Below are 6,000 nucleotides of genomic sequence, written 5' to 3'. Positions count from 1 at the left end.
CTCTGTACTTATGTAGGGAAGTTGGATTCTAAGTTAGCTGAGCTCAGTGGGTGCAGTTACTGGGCACCTGTGGGTAAAGCCTTGTGCTGGTTGACTGGAGATCAGAGGAAATGTGGCCGATTCTTACCCAGAAGAGCTGAGAGTCGGCTGCTCCAGCCTCAGCCAGGGGCCTCTGTAGGTGTGAAATCAATAGCTCACACCAAAGGCAGATTAGGAGGAGCTGCGACAGCCCTGGGCTTTTCACACCCTTCAGATTCGGGTCAAAACCATCAGAATCTCCTGCAAAGAGTGTCTCGGCTGCCAGTGTCATAGTTGAGTGTCACACACATCCTTAGCATGGGTTTCTTCCCTGTGTTTTATTTCACAGGTCATATTTAGGTTGTAGCAACAAGAAGAGAAGCAATGCAGTGATGGACTAGAAAACCTTGTTTGGGCAATAGATCTCAAAAGAGGTCAAGGGACGTTGAGCATTTTTTCATTTGTTTGTTGGCCATTAGTCTGTCTTCATTTGAAAAGTCTCTGTTCATGTCCTTCACCCACTTTTTAAAGGCGTTGTTTGATTTTTTTCTTGCTGATTTTCCTGAGTTTGATATAGATTCTAGTTATCAGCCCTTTTTCTGATGTGTAGCATACGCATATCAACACTTAGGTGCACATATAGTAGCAACATTCATCAATGTCGGGCATGTGGTGGGGAGGTGGGGATGGGTATATTCACACATAAAGGATGCGGTGCACACCATCTGGGGGATGGACATGCTTGTAGCTCTGACTCAGGTGGGGCAAAGGCAATATATGTAACCTAAACATTTGTGCCCCCATAATATACTGAAATAAAATTTTAAATAAAGAAAGAAAAGAAAATACCACCACCATTGAAGAGGGGAAAAACAAAAAGGTCAAGAACCTGCTTGGGAAGTGAAGCTTTGGGGAATACAATGGATGAGTTGGGTTAAGTGTCACCTAGTGAGAGATAATCAACTGCATTTCATAGCACTCAATGACTTCTAGAGACAAAATGTTCTCCAAGTGACCCAAAAGATGGTCCTAATACAGCAAATACCAAAGAGAACCACCACATCCATTGATTTTACCAAATCGGCAGGTCTTCAATGGAGTAAATAAGCCGGGGGAAATGGCTTTGCCTCTGGGACAAGGAATGACACAGATCCCATGGTGGGTGATATGGGAGGAAGCAGGGTGGAACTCATGACATCGGTCAAAATATACCGTATAAAATGGCTTGATGTTTCTGGAGCTGCCAATGAGCTGGCTCAGAGAAACATCACTCTTCAAAAAATATGTTTAGGCCGGGCGCGGTGGCTCACGCCTGTAATCCTAGCTCTCTGGGAGGCTGAGGCGGGCGGATTGTTTGAGCTCAGGAGTTCAAAACCAGCCTGACCAAGAGCGAGACCCCGTCTCTACTATAAATAGAAAGAAATTAATTGGCCAACTAATATATATAGAAAAAATTAGCCGGGCATGGTGGCAAATGCCTGTAGTCCCAGCTACTTGGGAGGCTGAGGCAGGAGGATTGCTTGAGCCAGGAGTTTGAGGTTGCTGTGAGCTAGGCTGACGCCACGGCACTCACTCTAGCCTGGGCAACAAAGCGAGACTCTGTCTCAGAAAAAAAAAGAAAAAAAAAAACATGTTTGGTAAAAATTTGCACCCATTGGACATTCACTCAAGAGTTACATACATCTCAAAACCACTATCCCTACACATTGTGGTTTGAGGATATTGCATGGTGTGAGGGGCATGCTTTCAAAAGTGGCCGAGCAGTCCTCCTTCCTTCACTTTGACATGAACACTCAGGGGCCCCTGATGACACGTGTTACTCCCTCGATTCAGACGGGTCCACCAGCCGAACTGCAGAGACCTGGGCAACACGGGCATCTCCCAAGCCTCAGACCCACAAGACCTGCGTGGGAATGGAAGCCAAAAAAGTGAGGAGGTGGCCCAGTGGGTCCCTCCCCTATGCCTACCTGTCCCTCTCACCTCTGTCTCTGAACCTGTGTCTCTGAACCCCATCACATGTGGATACTGCATCTCCCCAGACCCATGACCTTGATCTCATCATGTTCTGTTAGTGGGACACAACACAGTTTGATGGTGTCAGGTCAGCTCACACATTGATCTATAGAACAATGTTCCATGAAACTGCTCCTGATGCCTGTTCTGTGCAGTATGTGGGTGAATGGAACGAAAATGTAAAACCTATCATCAGGTTTACTAGTCTTCCCAATACAGGCGGTCACTTCGTTTGTATCCGAAGATATATACAGAAACTATTTTAATCACTTAGACAGTAGGTAAAGAGAATATGAGGGTGTACAATGAAATCCATTAGTAATAAGTATGAAATATAATATTTAGTGACATTACATAAACCTCCAAAGCAGCCCACATAGGGGGAAGGAATGTAGGTGATAGAGAAGGCAAACTTGATGTAGGCATATACTGAGAGACACACAGCTACCCCAGTGAGAGAATACAAGCCAACATAAACCTGCAATGCGGCAAGAATATTGAGACAGGACAGAAACCATACTGAAAAACTAAGTATTTGTTCACTTAGTATCATAAGAGTCGATTTTGTTCTACACTTTTTAATAGATTTAGAGATATGGAAGAAAATACAGAGAAGAATGTCATGAGAGGTTTACATTTTAAGACTGCAAAAGTTTAACATTATTCAATTTAGGAAAAGTCCTAAGATCTGTATTCACAGTAAAGAAATGGTGGGTGGGGCTGGGCGCGGTGGCTCACACCTGTAATCTTAGCAACTCTGGGAGGCCGAGGCTGGAGGATCATTTGAGCTCAGGAGTCGCAGACCAGCCTGAACAAGAGCGAGACCCCATCTCTACTAAAAAAAATAGAATAACAATTAGCTGAACAACTAAAAATATATAGAAAAAATTAGCCGGGCATGGTGGCGCATGCCTGTAGTCCCAGCTACTTGGGAGGCTGAGGCAGAAGGATTGCTTGAGCCCACGAGTTTGAAGTTGCTGTGAGCTAAGCTGACACCATACCACAAAAAAGAAAAAAGAAGAAGAAGAAGAAATGGTGGAGTGACTACTTAACAACCCTGAAGAAAATAAAACCTGTGGGAAAACTATCTCTGCCTAGATATTTTCATACATACATGAGTATGAACAATAGGCTTAGATTTACTGGGAAAAAGATGAGTATATGAGGACATGTCCACTCTTGAACATGGCTGCCTTTGGGGGGGGCCATCATTGGTGACCTTCAGACTAGACCACATAGCCTGTGTATCAGCATGGCCCAGGCAACTGGAGGGCAGGGGCCCCTAAGATTCCACGGCACACACACCTTCTAATTCTGGTATGGCAACCCCAGCCCATGACCTGGCATGCTGAGCTCTACCTCCCCCACTTCAGTCAGAGTTTGAGCTACAGGCAGTGCCTTCGGATCTGAGCTCTGGCATCTTGAATTTGCTTCTACTGTAAAGGACTGTCAAGATCTGTGGGGCGTTGGTCAAATTTTTCCCAACAGTAAGTCAAGAATGACAGTGTTGGTCATCCCTCAGTCCTGATAAAACCTATTTGATTTCATTTGTTTTTCACCCATCATGTATTTGGGTTTCTTCTCCCCGGCCCCTGGCTGTACCTCTTCTGCTACACATGTCAGCGTGGTGGGAGCCCTCAGCCCTTTGTCCAGGCTGAGGGCGGAGATGAACATTCTGGAAATGAACAAGGAATTGCGCTCCCAGCTGGCAGAGAGCAAACAGCGGTTACGAGCCCACAAGGAGAAATTGCGTTATCTCTGAATCTATTGCCTACTCCCTGGCCAACCAGCTGCAGAAATACGGTAAGTTCTACAGGTTCACCAGCCGCAAAGTGATGAACGATTGTATGTCTTCTCTCTGAGAAAACAAACGCTCTCTAGACTTGATTCTTCTCTTCCATTCATCAAAATAAATGTCATCCGAACTGTATTCCTAGGAAGGGAAAAGTGGGTATTTTAACCTCATTTTTCTGAGGTTGGAAAACTGAGGCACAGAGAGTTTGGCCATGATTCCAAGTGAGGAGTAGGATGAGACTTGGGTTAAAAATCTCAGTTATTTACTCCTGCAGCGGGCAAGGAAGTGCCTGTGATTTTGAGGAATAAGCTGAACTGGTTTGCATTAATATTAGGATCACCCCTGTACTGTGTCAAAGACCTCAGTCATATAACATCACTGTTGGTCTAAATTTCTGGGACTAATGAGCTTCTATTCGATTTGAGCTTGTGTTGAGGCCCAATAGGAGAGCACGGTGCTGCTCCCCCTGGGGAAGGGACACAGCCCCTGCGGAAAGGAGCTTCCAGGGGAGCGTGCTCCTGACAGAAGTTGTGGCCTGCCTCTCCCCTGTGGGCAGTGAGCACAGCTGTGCCCAACTCCCCACTGAGGCAGGCGAGTCTGTCTGTCCTCACAGTGCGAGGAGGCCGTGCTGGGGAGAGGCTGGGTGTGCAGAGGGGGAGCAGGCAGAGAAGCCGGCTGCAGCTGACGGGCTCAGGTGAGGGGGCCGTGTGGGGCAGGCAGGTGGGAAGGGCGAGACTCCTCGAAGTGGGGCAGCTCAGCGGGGACAACTACAGGTTCACATGGCTGGGGAAGGGCAGGAATGGGCCTGGCAAGCACGTGTCGCACAAATGTGTATAAAACAAGTCCAGAAAAAAAAAAAAAATACTGGTAAATTCTGGCCTACAATTGTTACTCAGAGCCCCGTTTTCTCTTTTCAAAAGCTAATTTTCAGGGCGAAATTCACACAACATAAAATTAACAGAAGGACAGTGAACAACTCGGCAGCATTCAGTGTAGTCACACATGCATTTAGGTGAAGGAAACACCAAAAGCCCAGACTTCGCCACCACGCAACGTATCCCTGTAACAAAACTGCACTTGTGTCCCTTAAACTGATCCAAGTAAAACTTTAAAAATGCCATGCGATCACCATCCCATTTACTCTGAATCACAATCGCCTCCTGACTGTGACTTCTGATGCTTTTATCCAAAGAGTGCTGTCCTCTTGCCTCGTCATCTCGAGTTCTTTCAGTCTATCAATCAGCCCCCTCTGGACCTGGCCACCTGTCTTTGTGCGGCTGTGTGTCCAGTCACCGCACAATACACTGGGTGCCTCTTCACATGAAATGCCCATGGCCAAAGTGAGAAACCGAAGGAACATCTTTATGAAGCCAATTCAGGAAGCCGCCCAGCTGTTTAGACAGCAGAAACACTTGAAGGGAAGGTCAAGGAACCTTACAGGAGCACTTTCTGATACAGAGGAGGCCTTCCTTGTACATTCTTCTCTCTCTTTGCTACCAGCAGGACACCAGATATGTGCCAGAATTGCGCTTGGAAGGCTTCTTGGGGATATTTCCACAGAATTCTCTGCCGAGGCCCATGTAATCTATTGCGCACCTGTGTCTTTTCATGTTTGTTTGTTTGTTTGTTTGTTTGTTTGTTTTGCTCCCACCATAGGGGATCTAATATCCTAATTGAGCATCAGGCCCAAGAGCTCACCAGTTAAAGCAGACATTACAGGAGGGGAGAAATGTCTTGTTTCTACTCAGCCGACAACTCAAGGCCCTCCTCACCTCAGGTGACCCTGACAACTGCCTGGGGCAGGGCCTCCGGGAGCACCTGGCGGACGGGCACGGGCTGGCAGAGTGCCTCAGCCACACGCTCAGCCCAGGTAAGGTGGCCACAGGCCCTTGTTACCCTGAGCCGCGACAAGGCAGGTGCCCGGCTCACCAGACACTCCACTCACAATGTGACTCTTTAACCGGCTGCCCTGGTTTGCACACCACCTTTATGGCCGTGACGGGATCAGGGCTGGCGGTGGTAGGAGCGGAGAGACTTGCGCAGGGTGGAGCTCCCAGGATTCCAGCTCTGTCCTTCCTCCTGACGCAGCGTGGCCTCTCGCTGAGGAGGCAGCCTCCGTCCCCTGTGAGAGTGGAGCAGGAGAGGGTGACAAGAGTCAGCTTGTTAAGCACCAC

The sequence above is a fragment of the Microcebus murinus genome, chromosome 10, assembly GCF_040939455.1.
Source record: "Microcebus murinus isolate Inina chromosome 10, M.murinus_Inina_mat1.0, whole genome shotgun sequence".
In the NCBI taxonomy this organism is placed as follows: Eukaryota; Metazoa; Chordata; class Mammalia; order Primates; family Cheirogaleidae; genus Microcebus; species Microcebus murinus.
Note: the sequence above shows the minus strand (reverse complement) of the source record.